Raw genomic sequence first — 20265 nt, forward strand, 5'->3', positions numbered from 1 at the left:
TCGAATGAAAGACGCGTGGCGCGTCGTGTGAACGCAAAGTCGCTAATGTCAGGAAGTAAGACGAATCTACAACATGCAGTACATCGAATGTCAAAGTGATAACCACACGTACATTTTACATGATTTTGTAGTATCATGCACTCTATAGCAATACAATGCTGAGCCAGCACATGCGCACACATTGACTACATATGGAGCGTGCACAAGGTTAGCTTCTTCAATTTCGTCAGTACATGCATCATACTACATCTTTCCTTTCTTATAAATAGTATTTCAACACAGTAAGGAAAGAGTATGAATTCAATTAAAAACGTTTGATAATATAGTTTCACCATATGCGTGCTTATCCTTATTATTATTATACGTTTTAACAAGTTAAATTATGTTAAAATGTTAGTACCAATAGCTTTACGTAAAAAGAATATATTTTGCAACATCCGTAGCTCTTATCAACCACCGCCATGCCTAATAGTAATAGGTACGTGGCTGACAATAGACATAGGCCACGATACCAGCCCCAATAACTGTAGATATAGGCTAATTATGTTTTCCAACGATTCCACGTATTGTTATAAAGCTAATTTAAATGCCTTTTTGAATGAAATTAGTACATATATATCTCCAAATCGTACACAAAAATCTGCTGCTGCTGCTGCATATCTCGGTGGTGTTTACAAACAAACCGGAGGCAAGGCAACAGGTGGCGCTGTTGTTTTTCAGAGTAATTTGTACACTAGATTTTATTTTCATTCGCGAAACGTTTTTTTTTCGTACACAAAAATGTTTAAAAAGTACTATTAAACGATTGTTTAATAGTGCGTACTATTGCACGTCATGTGACCCACAATCGTCTAATCAAATGACAGGAATTTATTTAGGTGTTATATAATTACTAATAGTAAACATAATAATATATTACATACGGTAATAATATTATATAACTTATATGCATTCATGGTCATATAGGCATACAGTAACTTACCGGGAACTGCTAAAACAAGTCCGGTTGCCTCTGGTACACTTGTTACTAAGACGGTCCTTGTACTCAAGTCATTTAACTTCGCTCGCTCTATCACATCTTTTTCTCTATCAGTCCAGTACAGGTATCTAAGTATAAGTATAATCTATGTTACTACATTAACGTTCTGTTCTTTCCACGGATAAAAAAAAGATATATTGAAACTTACGAAATTACTGAAGCAGATTAATTTTTAATGATTTACGAATATGTGAAAAGAAATGTTAATGCATCTTCATTACTTCCTTTATTGAGTGGTGTTAATCATTATTATTATTACGTTATTTGCTTACTAATCAAAAGGAAGAATCAAAAGAATAGAAATGTGAAGTTCATAGTTGATCTCCTTGCAAAGTGAAAAGTGGTTTACTGTGTATAGATGGTGACAACGTTAGATATATCAAACGTAACTAAAAAGAATTGTTTTGTACGTTCCATCCAGATTTATTACTTTAATGCGGTCAGTCTTTTACTAATTTAAATTATGATACAAGTGGTTCAATGATATAATGGTGGGATTCTCAGTACTGTAAGTATAATCTGTAATACAGTGTTATATCACATGTGACACCTGTATAAACCTACCCTAACTTTAACCATAACATAAGTACAGACGCCAGTGAAACATGTGTCAATGTATTTACAGAATTGGCCTATACTGGACAGATTATATAGAAACTTACAAACTACTAAAGCTGAGACATTATTAATGAAATTCAATTCATTGAATGTTTTAAACGTTAAGGCAATCATTCTTCTTTAACATTCTTATTAATTTAAATGTGTGGTTTAGATGCATTATTAATATACAGAATACAAGTCAATCCGAGATGTGATCACACACTTCACCTCTTTTGGGTGTGTGAAAAAAAGACTGACGTGCGTTAAGAGAGAGTGACATACCCGTTAGCTGTGTCTATCTCAATTGCATGTGGCCACTGTAATCCCGTGTCAAACAGAATTGTTCTGTTTGTTCCATCCAGATTGATTACTTCAATTCGGTCTTTTTCATGATCTGTCCAATAAAGCTTCTTTCCAGCTCCATCAACGGCTAAATCACGCACATCTTCATCTGAAATTTACTTTATATGCTAAAGACTAAAACTGTGTTAACACATTTCAAATGATGCTCAACCCTCGACTAGGGTTATCTATATAATAAATTTACGTAAGGGCAACATTTGGTAAATCGCGCGTTATTTCTAGAATGTTTACTCGGTGGTATATAAAGTTGGTTCGTACTTTCGATACTGATTTAACCACCTGATGTAACCCTGTTTACTAATTAAATTGAGTTCGATAATTAGTTATTGACAATTAAAACGAATTTAGGTTCAACGATTTGCCCCAAATAGGGGTGTTTTCCGATCGTGGTTTTCACTGTCTAATGCATGTCCATCTTGAAAAATACCCGCATACAATAATACGAGAATAACTCGCATTTTCCTATCTCCTCCTACGATCATTGTTTTTAATGGCTGAAAACTGGTTGAACAGCTTTAAAAAATACTATTTTGATAGATTTAATATACGTTTATACAAATGTATTGATTTGGAACATTCCAAATTATTTGGTTTAACCATGCTTGCATACCTCCATGGTTTAACACAAGTAGGTAAATTTATGGGCCCTTGGAGAATAAACATAAATAGTATTGTAATGCTATACAATACAGTAAATAGGTATTAACCACTTTTGATCGCCATTTGAATCGCAAATTTCTTATTGTGTGTGTTGGTACTGTTAGATATAATATAAACAAATATACAAATAAACTTTATTACTGTGAGTGTGGGTAGCCCCTACTTTTAGATTACCGGTACTGACAGTTGCTTCTCAACGTTTGTATTAATTAATAATAATAATTACAAAAAATATAAACGGCGTAGTGGTGTATCGTTACATGTACTTTACTATTTCAATCGACTATGATAGTGACAATTTTAACAGTTATTAATTCTTTAAATGTTTTACTCTATTTAGTGGTATATTATTTATAGGCCTATAAAAAAACATTTCGTTACTTAGTGGATAATAAAGAAATATAAAGAATAATTTAATATAAAGAATATATTAAAAAATTGTTCCTCTTTGTATCTCTCCTCATCCCCAACCCTCAACCCTAATGTTAGATACAAAACACAAATTGGGTTTGTTTAAATGAGTCCAAATCAAACATTGGGCTCATTTTGGTTGAAATCGCCAGTTTTTTTACGCTGAAATTACTATGTATTCGAGAACCATCTGTGGACACGACCTAGATGGTACGCGAGCGAAGCGATTACAATTGATTACACATATTATAATTATACTAAACTTTCGCACGAGGAAGTAAACGTTTACTTTAACGGATGACGTCAACATTCTACTCATTTGCATAACAGTGTAGGTCATAATTCAGCGAACAGTTGCGTTTTAACGTACTTGTTTGTAAATTTGATTTGAACGCAACGCATGTATCGCGCACGCAACATACGCCGCTCGCATTAAAACATTTGCCTTCGGCCGCCAAGAGCCCTACCTAGCTAGGCATTTTAACTTGCATATTATTAGCTGATAAATTAGCATATTGCGATGAACAAATCTTATTGTTTGACTTAATTAAAAATAAAACTTTAAATTTAACATTTTGTTTTCTTAATTATTCTACAGAAATGTAATGATCTTCCATGTTCAGAAATAAGGTGCTCGACGCAACTAATTATATTTTTTCGTAATGCTTGCTCGAAAGAAAACAAGTATGTTATATATATATATAATTTAAGGCGTATCTTTTAAAGGCAAGGCAGTTTAATAATTGAACCGTACGGTCATTTCTTTTATGAAAAGTTGGGACATTTTATGATGGGAACATTATATAAGTTATGCGTTCGGAGGCCTAAAAAAGGTTCAATTTCTTTTATAATTATTGTAGTTCAACATCGCCAAGGCCGGCACTTTTTTAGATTATAAATTTCAAGAATCTCATTTGCAGATTTAGGTACAAACAAGTTTTAGTGGGATTCCTTAGATATTAGTGACATTGCAAGAGATAGCTTGGGTTTTACAAGTTTGATCCTATTGCAGTAAAGTATTAACGTGTTGGTTAGTGACAACATGATGAAGCTAGTGAAGTTATACACTTTCTACGAAATAATTATGCATATTCTTAACAAATAAATTAACATAACAAAAATACATTTCTTTTGCATACATTTTGAATTAAAAGAAAAAAAATGTAAAAATGAATAGAATATTACTTGATCCTAAAGATACAAACACTTCATGTTGGTTAGTGACAAGTGAAAACCGTTCAATGGTGTGCTTGCTGACATCAGACCAATACAGTGTTAATCTGCTAATGTCATAATCGATAGCTAAGGGTTTAGTTAATCCGACATTCTGAAAAACTGATTCTAAAATTAAAGTTGTGTTGTCGCTGGAACTAATGTTTGTCATATAAATTCCAGGAGGTTTCCACCTATTGACCACAAACATAACATCACCTGTATTAAAATATAAAAAAACAAAACGTTTACTTGAATATAACACCTAAATAAACAATGATAACAACACCCTAATTATTATTCAATTAAACATTAATTTTTGGGAAAATATTCTTTGATGATTTATATATAAACACATGAACAAATCAAATACAATACCTATGCACAAAAACAAAGCGATTTTTCAAAGCTCCAGAGGATTAAATTAAGTTTATAAAAACATATTCTATCGTAATTGTTTAAATATAATGTATTTTTTATATTTTATTTAATAGTGTAAAGAGTTTAATTTAGTTAAATATAATATTTTTATCATTTTAAAGAAGGCCTCTGAATATTAGCTGGCCTGATATGCTAGAAGGTTTACCCTCCTAAATAAAGTGGAAATAAATAAATAAAAAGACAAAATCGAGGTGATCTCTTTATTAAAAGCATTCACTCCACATTTACATTAACATGTTTCTTACAAGCGTTGTTCAGTTCCACTATCGCGATATTAAAATAACTGTAGTTCCGACTTAAGTGTCTTTCACACCTGAAAATCATCAAGTTTTCGTCTCCACGACGCGGCAGCATGGTATCCATTAAATCGCTGCACTGTAGCTACGAGAGCATCATCTTCGACAGGATTGGATTATAAAAATTAATTGATGTCCGCTTAAAATGATAAAATCATCGGATTCTGCTACTGTAATGTCTGCTTATATCCATGATATATCCACTCGCACCTCAGAAATAATGTTACTCTGCACACAATTGTTATTTACCACATAACAAGCAACATTGATTTTGAGTGATTTAATTGGAATCCACTACCTTTGTTAACAATTATTGACTCGATATTGAATATATGATTTATATTTGCCTGGTAGAAATTAACATTTGTAATCATAATGGTTTGCCCATTTTCGAAAACAATATTTCTGTACTATAGATTTTGTCAAACGTGGCACACATTATCAGTCAGTTATCTTGATAACATAGCATACTGTAAGTTGTAATACATACAAAATATTTATATATGACACAGTATAAAGTCATTTATCTTGATAACATAATATCAATCATCATGCAACTATTTTACATGAAACATTATAATGTTAACGTAATTACTCTATATAAACATCATTGGACTATTACATAAAATAGTTGATTGTATAATGTAAATAAAATAGATCATTTTATTTACATAATACAATCATTTATTGTGATATAACATGAGATGTACATAATAAAAAAATAATAAGAACAAAAATATACATAAATAGATATACAGCAGTGAGTAAAAATACACATGATAAAACAAATGTAGGCCTACTGTATATGACTGTCCAAGACCAAGTGCATAGCCCCTAACATAGGCATTAAAATGAAAAGACTTATAGTAGTACAGTACTGCATTTTTAGTGGATGTTTAAGAAAGATTAATTAATCTTGTGAACAAATTGTCTCTATAATTAGACTTTTTCTGTTAGAGCAAATAGGAATGTGTATATTGTGAACTATGGCGGCCATTTTTGACGCCATCTTGGATTTCTCGGAGAGCACAAGGAGGATTTTTCAGGACTTTTAGTATGATGTAGTCCAATCATAGTTCAGGACCTTTCCTGAAAAAATCATCTTGTTACCAAACATATGCGGGTCAAACTCTAATGCTCATGGACTATATCCCAAGTCGGGGACAACTGTCGGCGATACAGTGTAGAGATTTAATGGAAACCAGTGGTCGTATTCACCAATCATACTTAAGTGAGATATTTCCCTTAAATCCTATTCATTCATTCATTCATTTATTTAAAAATAATAACTATAAATTTCCATAAATCAGGAAAATATTAAGGGTTTCACTTGGTGTTCACAAAGGGTTTAAGGTTAAGGGAAACCCTTAACTTGGTCTATTTTCCCCTTAACTTTTAAGGGACCTCAGAGGTCCCTTAAAAGTTCCCTTAACTATTCAGTACCTTGGTTGTGCTGACGATTCTGTATGTGCGAGTAATAATGCCTACTTTGTAGATAGCCCCAGTCTAGGCTAGGTAGATATGCTAGGCCCCCTGTTGGTCTGCCTAGTAACCAGCCTAGGATGTTTGGTTTGAGTAGCATCTAGACCGTTTTTGCTGATCCTCACCATACAAATTAGTCTATGCCTAGGCCTATATATTCATTTATTTGTTTTTGTTTTGACTGCCATTTTCTTTTTATTGATCATCGATCGTCCACACACTTTTTATCTTCATCCTCCCCGTCCCTCCGTACTCTTTTTTAAAATATGCAAATTAGTTTAAGAGAGGAAAGTGATTGTACCATAGGGGAATTAAATCCTCTGTGATTGGACAATGGGACAACTCATAAATGTTTATGATTATTTTTAGTCGCGTGGACGCGACTCTATAGTTCACTATGTCGGTCGGTCGGTCGGTCGGTCTGTCTGTCGGTTTGTCTGTCGGTCTGTCGGTCTGTCGGTCCGGTATCACTATGCATAGCACGCGACTTAATGGCTGTTGGCCTTGTTACCCTTAAGTTTTACCCTTAAATTAAGTGTTTTGCTTAGGTAAGTGAATCCCTTAACTCATCCTTTAAGTGTTTTCCTTTGTTAAGGGAATTCTCAAATTTTAAGGGGAAGTATTTCCTTAGCCTAAGTGAGATTGGTGAATACGACCACAGGCTTCATTGCGTGCCAATACTTTTCCTCGATATGCGTACATGTGGTAGATACATTTTGAAAATGTTTAGTAATGTTAAAAAACTTTTCTAATTCAGGAAATTATTTTTAAAATAATAACGAAGTAATTCATATTGAATTCGTAAAATACACAGTAGCTTACTTTGAAGAGCATAGGCCTAAACATCCAAGTTTCTTTCTCAATGTAGTCATTTACAGCATTGATAAATACTAAAATAATATTAATAACATACCTTTACTTAAATGTAGAAAGGTAGAAAGAAAAAAACAGACGAATTTCCAACAGGCCATTTTTAGAAACAATCTAACTTCACAGTCTGTTAATAAACAATGTTCAATTACGTCGTCAAAAACCAATATGCTGTATATCACACGGTCGCAATATTATAACTAACGCTATTGTCATGACGTCATTGTTTTTCACTTTGCGCATTGCGCGTACGATGGGCAGGCTGAGCAAAATCTATATTTTTTATACATTTCTTTCTTTATTTATCCAAATACATAAACATAACATACAATACAAAACATTAAAATAATTGGAGAAAAAGGAAGAAGAGAAAAGGCAACTTCATGCCTATCTAGCCCTACTCCCTTATAACTAAAAGATTTCAATTTTATTTAAATCAAACAAATCATATTATGATATAATTTAATTACTAATAAATAATAGTATAATAGTAATAATAATAATAGATGTATATATATATATATATATATACAAATCATACTATAAATTATATATATATATATATATATTTAGAATTAATGTTCTTTGCCTGATTTGTTTATATATATAAAAGTATCTCTTCGGAGATCCCGCCTCGTGAATAAAAATACTGTAAGATGAGGGCGTATCAATTTGATCTCTGGTGCGCGTGTGTACAACTGAGGACTAGTGCTGTTCCGCCGTACCACGCCGAGAATGTTAAAGAGTCGCTATCCAATCGAGTTCGAACAATACCATGAAAGCCCCAGTGGTCTAATGGTTAGGACATCTGCATATCAAGCAGGCGGTCCGAGTTCGAGTCTCGGTTGGGGCGACTTTTTCTCATTCTCACAGATTTCCTCATCTTTATCGTTTCAAATTAATTAATTAAATTTCAGTATATCACCGGGCGGTTTAGAATTAATGTTCTTTGCCTGATGAGTTTATATATATAAAAGTATCTCTTCGGAGATCCCGCCTCGTGAATAAAAATACTGTAAGATGAGGGCGTATCAATTTGATCTCTGGTGCGCGTGCGTACAACTGAGGACTAGTGCTGTTCCGCCGTACCACGCCGAGAATGTTAAAGAGTCGCTATCCAATCGAGTTCGAACAATACCATGAAAGCCCCAGTGGTCTAATGGTTAGGACATCTGCATATCAAGCAGGCGGTCCGAGTTCGAGTCTCGGTTGGGGCGACTTTTTCTCATTCTCACAGATTTCCTCATCTTTATCGTTTCAAATTAATTAATTAAATTTCAGTATATCACCGGGCGGTTTAGAATTAATGTTCTTTGCCTGATGAGTTTATATATATAAAAGTATCTCTTCGGAGATCCCGCCTCGTGAATAAAAATACTGTAAGATGAGGGCGTATCAATTTGATCTCTGGTGCGCGTGCGTACAACTGAGGACTAGTGCTGTTCCGCCGTACCACGCCGAGAATGTTAAAGAGTCGCTATCCAATCGAGTTCGAACAATACCATGAAAGCCCCAGTGGTCTAATGGTTAGGACATCTGCATATCAAGCAGGCGGTCCGAGTTCGAGTCTCGGTTGGGGCGACTTTTTCTCATTCTCACAGATTTCCTCATCTTTATCGTTTCAAATTAATTAATTAAATTTCAGTATATCACCGGGCGGTTTAGAATTAATGTTCTTTGCCTGATGAGTTTATATATATAAAAGTATCTCTTCGGAGATCCCGCCTCGTGAATAAAAATACTGTAAGATGAGGGCGTATCAATTTGATCTCTGGTGCGCGTGCGTACAACTGAGGACTAGTGCTGTTCCGCCGTACCACGCCGAGAATGTTAAAGAGTCGCTATCCAATCGAGTTCGAACAATACCATGAAAGCCCCAGTGGTCTAATGGTTAGGACATCTGCATATCAAGCAGGCGGTCCGAGTTCGAGTCTCGGTTGGGGCGACTTTTTCTCATTCTCACAGATTTCCTCATCTTTATCGTTTCAAATTAATTAATTAAATTTCAGTATATCACCGGGCGGTTTAGAATTAATGTTCTTTGCCTGATGAGTATATATATATATATATATATACATTCCCGCCGTACCACGCCGAGAATGTTAAAGAGTCGCTATCCAATCGAGTTCGAACAATACCATGAAAGCCCCAGTGGTCTAATGGTTAGGACATCTGCATATCAAGCAGGCGGTCCGAGTTCGAGTCTCGGTTGGGGCGACTTTTTCTCATTCTCACAGATTTCCTCATCTTTATCGTTTCAAATTAATTAATTAAATTTCAGTATATCACCGGGCGGTTTAGAATTAATGTTCTTTGCCTACTGTGTTTATATATATATATATATATACATACAAACACGCATACATACATATATCATTCCGTTTCAATTGTATATACATACACATACACACATGTATATTAATGCCATACATTTACGAATAAATTTTATGACTCCAACAGGAGTTCTATGACTTTGGTTTTAAAATGTTTCCTATATTTAATTTCCCGGACTTGTATTGGTATTTCGTTCCATATTTTCGTGCCTATACAGGTAATGGAAAATTGGCCTGATGTACTATTTGCCTTAGGTTGGTATAGATTTCCCTTACATTTTTGTCTAGTTTCATGTGAATGGGTGATAAGTGTTACATATTCGTTTAGATCATGAGGCAATTTATCGTGATACAGATCAAACATGAATAAGGAAATACATAATTTGTGTAACTTAAATACATCTAGCAAATTAAATTGTTTAAATAAAGGTTGAGAATGGGAGGTAAAGTCACTAAAAGAAATTGCTGTCACTGCCATTTTCTGAAGTAAAAAAGATAGGTTGTAAATACGATGAATAAGTGCTTCCCCAGATCTCAAGGCCATACATGATATGTGGTTGTATAAATGATTTGTAAATTAATAAAAGAATATTCTGTGGAAGAAAATGTCTCAATTTAAAAATGATTCCAATTTTTCTTTTAATAGTAGTTCTAATTTTCTCTATGTGGTTTTTCCATGTCAAATGTTTATCCATAATTAGGCCAATAAACATGACTTCAGATACTTCCTGGATGTACTTATTATCAATTATAATATTATCTATAGTTGTGACTGTTTTTCTCTTGCCTTGGAATATAATGAAATTTGTCTTGAACTCGTTGACTGGAATGTCCTTTTTACTAGACATCACGTGATCAGCCTAGCTGTTTTGTTTTGGTTACAGGTGGTGTTGTCAAAAAGACAAACAAAAATACAACAGTTTTCGTGCTAAAATAACAGTTTTGTAGTTTCAAAATAGGGTATTCAGGTATTCAGGTAGATGCTACTCGGAGACCTTCGATCAGTATTATTATTTATCTCATCATTATATGCCTGTTTTCAGCTTTTATACCGATTTTTTTTGGCGAGCAGTTTCGACAAGCAGCTTCGTTATAAAATATTATTATCTACTATTTAATCTATTTAATGGTATCGTGTGAGATATTATGCAGTTGTTATCATCTATATTGTTATTTGGAACCCTTAGGGTGAGTTTGAATTATAGTCAACAATTAATATGTTGTGCGGGGGGTCTGCCTGTGCAGTCTTTGTGTTGTTGCCCCTTTTGAATTATATATAATTGTTTCATATCTCTAGGTATCGCTCGTTATCATGCCGTTTGATTTGAGTCGGCGCGTACGTTGTCTACTTCTTTCTACTACACACACACAGTTGTTGAATAATACTAACACTACAAAATAAAGACAAATATATTACAACAACGTGTTTATCATGTTTACTCTCACCGATTCCACAACAGCTATTGTTGCGATTTGTTAATAATAACGCTATATTAATATTCAAATTAATTTAATACATAATTTAATAATTAATAATAGATTGGACCTCATTTGGCACAGGTTAATCAGATTTAACTTCTTACCTAAAATCCACAAAGCAGGCAATCCTGGTAGACCGATTATTTCGTGAAATGGCACTGCTACACAGAAAATTTCTGAATAGGCCTATGTGGATGATTTACTTAGACCATATGTGACTGATCTCCCTGCATACATTCAGGACTCCACGGACTTTATCCGCAAAATTAACCAAATTCAAAATGTACCTATTAATTCTGTTCTGACTACATTAATTAGATGTTTCATCGCTGTATACTAATATCCCTCACGAAGACTGGAGCCGATGCATGCATTTTAAATTACAAACAAATTCCAGGAAAAACGCCTACTAAAGCTCATTTACGAGAACTGGTCATGTTGATTTTAACCAACAACAGTTTTATTTTTGGCAATGCCTTACCTCCAAATTCATGACACAGCGATGAGCACAAAAATGGCGCCATCTTTTGCAAATTTATTTATGGGACAATTTGAGGCCAATTTTCTGTCCCTTCTCCAACCTAATAAACTACTTGTTTGGTTTAGATACATTGACGACATCTTCATGATCTGGAGCCATGGTGAAGATAATCTGGATTCATTTCTTCTGAATATTAATTCAGCCCACTCACCTATCAAATTTACAGCTACTAAATCCACTAGTATAGCGTTGACTTTTTCGACACTATAGTGACCATAGAAAATGGTACACTCAAAACTGACCTATTCCGTAAACCCACAAACCTGTACCTGCTACCTAGCAGTTGTCATTCCCGACACTGTACCAAAACCACCGTACAGTCAAGCATTACGTATCAGACGTATCTGTTCTTCAGATTTAGATTTTCCAGAATCGTACAGAAGAACTGTCTTTCTTTCTTTTATTTCAATTAACAATGACATCCGGCCCATTTCACATAATAAAATCTATATTATTTTCGGACATACAGGTTTTTCTTTTTTCATAAGCTTTACATAAGTAGGTTGCAAAAGACTTAATTTTTTTGGGTTTCATTGTTTACAAACATATTTTTTAACATGTATACATTTAAATCAGACATATATTTTTTCCTGATGTTTTTATAAAAAGGGCAGTAAAGAAAATGTTGTTCATCTTCTAAACTTAATTGATCACAAAACATACATATTATAGACTTTCGGTTAATGTTTTTAATTTCAATTATGACAAGATAATCTAAAGCGTGATGTTAGTGTTCTATACTTAAAACTTAAATCATAAACATAAGGTTCGTAAAAATTGTCAAACTTAATATTTTTATAAAAAGTGAGACGTGTATATTACTATTTTTTTTCATTTGATTTCTACAATGCAACATCCCTAATTCTTTGTGAGATAAAAGGTAAAATGTTTTCATTGATTAAACTATTCCACATATAACAACAACCAAAATTATCCAGAACGCCCAACAGTTTTTTCCATTTTCCGACCACGATCTTTGAGTTTGGTAGCATATATTTGGTAATCTATTATTTTCCATTTTATAAATTTTTTTCCAATACTTGATCATTCTCAATATTTGATAGTGATTAATTGGAATTCTACCTAGTTCATTCATTACGCGCACCTTCGCTTGGGCACTGTGTAAATTATATATAAACTAGTAGATGAGTGGAAATAGATTTTTCAGTCAAACAAATTGCAACAGTTTGTTTTTTTGCTGAAACATGCTCAACTATATGTAGATATTATTATATCCAAAATCTACCCTGATCTGCCCATTATAAATTACCTAATTTGCATAAAATCAAAATGGCTGCCATTTTACAACTTTGATCCCAATTATCTCTTAAACCATAAAGAATTTGGTATAAGAATGTATTGAACACAAATATAAACATGACCCCAAAGATTCAGAATAATATATTTTAATTGTCTTTGGGGGTCAAGGTCAAAGGTCATTCCAGTATGACATCTAAAATATGCTAATTATCTCTTAATCCATTAGGTATTTTGAATAAGAATGTACAAGTACAAATATAAACATGACCCTTAAGATTCAGAATAGCACATTTGATTTTTCATCTTACCCTGGGGTCATTGGGTCAAAGGTCACAATATAAAAACATTCACATTATCCTTTTAAATCAATTTGCATAGTAGTCTTACTACTACTAAAAACATAGCATATACAGTACAGACATTTCAGCAGATTGATATCTGCACACTGCGCCGACACCCCTCCCATCCAGAGATTACTAGTACAAATATAAATGTGACCCTAAAGATTCAAAATAATGTATAATGGCTGTTGGCCTTGTTACCCTTAAGTTTTACCCTTAAATTAAGTGTTTTCCTTAGGTAAGTGAATCCCTTAACTCATCCTTTAAGTGTTTTCCTTTGTTAAGGGAATTCTCAAATTTTAAGGGGAAGTATTTCCTTAGCCTAAGTGAGATTGGTGAATACGACCACAGGCTTCATTGCGTGCCAATATTTTTACTCGATATGCGTACATGTGGTAGATACATTTAAAAAATGTTTAGTAATGTTAAAAAACTTTTCTAATTCAGGAAATTATTTTTAAAATAATAACGAAGTAATTCATATTGAATTCGTAAAATACACAGTAGCTTACTTTGAAGAGCATAGGCCTAAACATCCAAGTTTCTTTCTCAATGTAGTCATTTACAGCATTGATAAATACTAAAATAATATTAATAACATACCTTTACTTAAATGTAGAAAGGTAGAAAGAAAAAAACAGACGAATTTCCAACAGGCCATTTTTAGAAACAATCTAACTTCACAGTCTGTTAATAAACAATGTTCAATTACGTCGTCAAAAACCAATATGCTGTATATCACACGGTCGCAATATTATAACTAACGCTATTGTCATGACGTCATTGTTTTTCACTTTGCGCATTGCGCGTACGATGGGCAGGCTGAGCAAAATCTATATTTTTTATACATTTCTTTCTTTATTTATCCAAATACATAAACATAACATACAATACAAAACATTAAAATAATTGGAGAAAAAGGAAGAAGAGAAACGGCAACTTCATGCCTATCTAGCCCTACTCCCTTATAACTAAAAGATTTCAATTTTATTTAAATCAAACAAATCATATTATGATATAATTAAATTACTAATAAATAATAGTATAATAGTAATAATAACTAGAATTTAATTCGTCACTTTGACGAATTATAGGTGATCATATTTATCATTTTAATGAAATTAACATTTTTTAAACATGCACGTACGTTAACATACGATCGTAAAAAGCTGATGTACGCCATCCTATGACATGATGCATATACACTTATAGTGCTGAGTTGTACCTATTATGTGTCATATACAATATATACAGTATATATCTGTATATCTATATACAGTGTAGCATAGGTAAAATTACGGGACCCACATCATGTTCAAATTTGTTGGTATGATGGAATTATCAAAATAAACTCGAAGATGACAATTTCGAAAGATAATGAATTGAGCAAATAAATATAAGGATTGGAAGAGAATTTGATACGTAGAAGCGCAATGCGCGCTCTTTGAAATTTGTATAACTTTGACTAAAGACATTTAAAAACTACTTTTTAACTTCAACTGGCCATATGATAACATCACATCATCCGATAGGCTTAATTTTTATATGAATTCATATCTACATTTCATCAGCTTTCATAATAAGTTATAATCTTCAAAGTCACCTTTAATTCTGAAGAGCTGTAAGATATTCAAATGTATGTTGTAGCTGAAATTACATGACCTAGGTTATTCAAGTTTTTACGCGTGATGACAGCATCAAATTGAAAATGTTGACAACTCATGAGAAAGATAATTAATTGAGCAAGCACATACTGAAATTTGTGCGAAAATCGGGTTCAAATAACGGAGATGCGCTCTATTGAATGTGATAACCCACACAAAAAGATAAAAATTACTAATTTTTTAATTCAAGTGGCCATTTGATGACGTCATACCATTTTGTACGTCTAATGTGTATATACATTTATATCTACAACTTATTGGCTTCCATATTAGGTTAAAAAAATTGGGGGTCATCTTCCATTCTGAAGAGTTATATTCATTTTAAAAAGGCCATACTTTTTACCATTTTTAGCACTTTTGTACAATTATTGTGCGCATTTTGTCATTTTTAACGTGCTCGTATAGCGTTATTTTAAGTCGGAATGGACTCAAATTTGGTGAATGTACTAAGGAAGATGAGTAGAATGCAATTTGTACAAAAAATGGTATTTTTTTACGCTTTCTATGTATGCACGCGCAAAAACGTGTTTTTGAGCAGTAATTTTTTAAAACACGCAAATGGCCTAATTCATGCTCTTAATTGATCAAAACTTAATTTGGAGCATTTTAATTTTTTAATGCGCAATTTTACGCGCATGACCTTGAAACGCGTAAGTTTTTATTTGCTAATATTTTTACCCTTGACCTGAAGTTCACATGTAGTGAATTTCATTGATATGTAATAAAGAGTTTTGGAGATATGATTGATAGAGTGATTTCACAAAATCGCGTATTAATGACGTCACGGTTGAGTGATCACACTGAAAAGCTTATTATGGCTAAGTTAAAGTATTTAAAAGACATTGTCAAAAATTTGTGATCATTGACATTTAACTTTTTGAGATAATTGTTACACAAATTTGTACAGAGAGAAATAAATAACTAGAATTTAATTCGTCACTTTGACGAATTATAGGTGATCATTTTTTAAAATTTATTGACATTAATATTTTTTAAACATGCACGTATGTTAACATACAATCTGAAAATGTTGATGTATGCCATCCTATTATACGCTTATAGTGCTTAGTTGTGCCTATTATATGTCATATCACATTATGTACAGTAATACTGTATATCTATATACAGTGTAGCATTGGTGAAATTACGGACACACATCATGTTCTAAGTTTTTGGCACTGATGACATTATCAAAATAAACTTGTGGATACCAATATCGAAAGATAATGAATTAAGCAATAAAATATAACAATTGGAAGAAACTTTGGCACGTAGAAGCGCGGTGCGCGCTCTTTAAAATGTGTATAACTTTGACAAAAGAGATGAAAAAACTACTTTTTAACTTCAACTGGCCATATGATAACTTCATAACATTCGATAGGCTTAATTTTTATATGCATTCATATCTACATTTCACCAGCTATCATAATAAGTTATAAACATCAAGGTCAACTTTAATTCAGAAGAACTGTAAGGTATTCAACTATACGTTGTAGGTGAAATTACGTAACCACCGTTATTCAAATTTTAAGACGTCATCAAAATGAAAATATTGGCAACTCATGAGTAACATAATTGCTGAAGTAGAATATATTAAAAATTAAAAGAAAATCGATCACAGATAAGCAAGTTGCGCTCTGTTGAATATGGTGGTCTATGACAAAAGAGGTAAAAACCCTATTTTTAAAATTCATGTGGCCAAATGATGACGTTGTACCATTTTGTACGTCTAATGTGTATATACATTTATATCTACAACTCATTGGCTTCCATAATAAGTTAAAAAAATTGGGGGTCACCTTCCATTCTGAAGAGTTATATTCATTTTAAAAAGGCCTTATTTTTTACCATTTTTAGCACTTTGTACAATTATTGTGCGCATTTTGTCATTTTTAACGTGCTCGTATAGCACTATTGTAAGTAGAAATGGACTCAAATTTGGTGAATGTACTAAGGAAGATGAGTAGAATGCAATTTGTACCAAAAAATTGGTATTTTTTACGCTTTCTATGTACGCACGCGCAAAAACGTGTTTTTGCGCAGTAATTTTTTAAAACACGCAAATGGCCTAATTCATGCTCTAAATTGATCAAAACGTAATTTTGAGCTTTTTTAATTTTCAACGCGCGATTTCACGCGCATGACCCAACGTGCACGTGCGTTTTTATTTGCTAATATTTTTACCCTTGACCTGAAGTTTACGTGTAGTGAATTTCAATAATATGTGATGATGAATTATGGAGATATGATTGATAATGTGATTTCACAAAATGGCGTATAAATGACGTCACGGATGAGTGATCAGCTTATTAGGACTAAGTTACAGTATTTGAAAGACATTGTGAAATTTTGGTAATCATTGACATTTAACTTTTTGAGATATTTGTTACACAAAAAGTGTACAGAAAGAAGAAAAATATTTTAATGCAAGTACAATAACAATAGGTGATCATTTTATTCTAAATGATCACCTAATAAGAAAGAGAAGAACTAGACATGAAACTCGTCACTTTGACGAGTTTGGTTATCCGCTGCGCAAGTGGTGAAACATGGACGTTTAACGACGTACCTTTTAACATTAAGGGGATAGGTTGAGGCCAAAAGGAAGCGTTCACGTTGGCATTATGACCTACAGGCCGGACAAGCAACTGACAAACAAAACCAGAAAATGTAATAGAAATCACATATCTCCTAACAACGATGAACGGCTCTGATATGAGAAAAATATTGTTTGCCTCTCTCTATCCTGTAAAAATAACGTCTTATTTGGCCTGCTACATTATAGAAATAGGTAGGAAACTAGAATTTAATTCGTCACTTTGACGAATTATAGGTGATCATTTTTATAATTTTAATGAAATTAACATTTTTTAAACATGCACGTACGTTAACATACGATCGTAAAAAGTTGATGTACGCCATCCTATGACATGATGCATATACAATTATAGTGCTGAGTTGTACCTATTATGTGTCATATACAATATGTACAGTATTATACTGTATATCTATATACAGTGTAGCATAGGTGAAATTACGGGACCCACATCATGTTTTTTGGTAAAAAAAATAAACTTGAAGATGACAATTTCGAAAGATAATGAATTGAGCAAATAAATATATGGATTGGAAGAGAATTTGACACTTAGAAGCGCAATGCGCGCTCTTTGAAATTTGTATAACTTCGACTAAAGAAATTTAAAAACTACGTTTTAACTTCAACTGGCCATATGATAACATCACAACATCCGATAGGCTTAATTTTTATATGAATTCATATCTACATTTCATCAGCTTTCATAATAAGTTATAATCTTCAAGGTCACCTTTAATTCTGAAGAGCTGTAAGATATTCAAATGTATGGTGTAGCTGAAATTACACGACTTAGGTTATTCAAGTATTTACGCGTGATGACGTCATCAAAATAAAACTGACAACTCATGAGAAAGATAATTAATTGAGCAAGCACATACTAAAATTTGTGCGAAAATCGGGCTCAAATAACGGAGATGCGCAAAAAGATAAAAAATACTAATTTTTAAATTCAAGTGGCCATTTGATGACGTCATACCATTTTGTACGTCTAATGTGTACATGAATATGTATCTACAACCCATTTGCTTCCCGAATAAGTTAAAAAAATTGGGGGTCACCTGCCATTCTGAAGAGTTATATTCATTTTAAAAAGGCCTTATTTTTCACCATTTTCAGCACTTTGATGCAATTAATTTGCGCATTTTGTCATTGTTAACATGCTCGTATAGCGTTATTTTAAGTCGGAATGGACTCAAATTTAGTCAATGTACTAAGGAAGATGAGTAGAATGCAATTTGTATAAAAAAAATTGTATTTTTTTACGCTTTGTAAGTATCGCGTGCGCAAAATATTTTTTTTGCGCAATAGTTTTTTTGAGACACGCATTACAATACATTAGTTAGTTAATACCATAAAAATGAGGTAAACTTGCAATTACTTGACATTAACACATTCCTAACTGTTGCCTTCAGACTAGTTACCATGGAAATTAATGATTGTAGGATGTAATAAGATATGGGAGTGTAATTTAGCAGCAGTGTGCAATGAGCATAGAAGAACCAGAGTTTCTTATTACCAGTATGGCCAAAGAAAAAATTACCTTGCTAAGCATAACACACCATAACAAATTATGGATAGAGGAGAGAAAAACGGTTTAAAAAAAAATAAATAAATAAAATAACATTAACATTTGCAATAGTATATTTCCACCATACAGAATTAACCAAGTATAAATACAGTACTGGGTTGAAATTTATTTTTAACAAAATAATAGATATTTAAATTATAGTATTTTAACATTGCCTTTTGCATGATGTATTTTTGTTTGTTGTTTTATTATCCTAATTATGACAAGCAAAATGAATTTCCATTTCAAAGTGGACCAATGAAACATACATCTTTAAAAATGGGATATTACAATTGATTCAGGACTCATTAACGGAGTATAAAAACATACCAAAGAATGTAAAATAAATGACAATTGTTCTCTTATAGTCTTATAACAACAGCATTTTAATCCATACTTATTGTATGCTTAGTTTCTTTACCTTGAATGACTACATTTTATGACATTAAAACACATTAAAACAGTCCTAACTGTTGACTTCAGACTAGTTACCATGGAAATTATAGATTGCAGGATGTAATAGGATATCAAGGAGTGTAATTTAGCAGTACATGTTATGAGCATTAAAAAGGAGGTTTTTAATAATAACAAAACATAATAGCAGTCAATTTCTGCATGGTTATCAACTTTCCACTGTACAGAATATTAATATACAGAGTTGAGATTTACCGGGTTGTATTGGGACATCATAAAATCATAATATAGATATTTAATTTTAATTATTTGTATTTATGACATAAAAATAGTTTTTAGATCTTTATTTATTTGCTCAATTCATAATCTTTCGAAATTGCCATCTTCGAATTTATTTTGATAATTCTATCATACCAAAAAATTAGAACATGATATGTGTCCCGTGATTTCAACTATGCTACACTGTATATAGATATACAGTATATACTGTACATATTGTATATGGCATATAATAGGCACAACACAGCACTATAAGCGTATAATAGGATGGTATACATCAACATTTTCTGATCGTATGTTAACGTACGTGCATGTTTAAAAAAAATTAGTTTCAGTAAAATGATGAAAATGATCACCTATAATTCGTCAAAGTGACGAATTAAATTCTAGTTAAATTTCATATCATGTCGTTAGAAT

At 32.5% G+C, this 20265-nt stretch overlaps 2 non-coding genes across 2 annotated transcripts; both read left to right on the forward strand.

Moving 5' to 3' along the window:
* The first annotated feature begins 9247 nt into the window (after positions 1-9247).
* Trnad-auc (transfer RNA aspartic acid (anticodon AUC)) lies at positions 9248-9319 on the forward strand. Its single transcript has one exon. It is a non-coding gene; the product is annotated as a tRNA-Asp (tRNA).
* A 200-nt stretch (positions 9320-9519) lies between these two features.
* On the forward strand, positions 9520-9591 carry Trnad-auc (transfer RNA aspartic acid (anticodon AUC)). The gene has a single exon. It is a non-coding gene; the product is annotated as a tRNA-Asp (tRNA).
* Positions 9592-20265: the final 10674 nt, after the last annotated feature.

The sequence above is a fragment of the Antedon bifida genome, chromosome 10, assembly GCF_963402885.1.
Source record: "Antedon bifida chromosome 10, ecAntBifi1.1, whole genome shotgun sequence".
Taxonomy (NCBI): Eukaryota; Metazoa; Echinodermata; class Crinoidea; order Comatulida; family Antedonidae; genus Antedon; species Antedon bifida.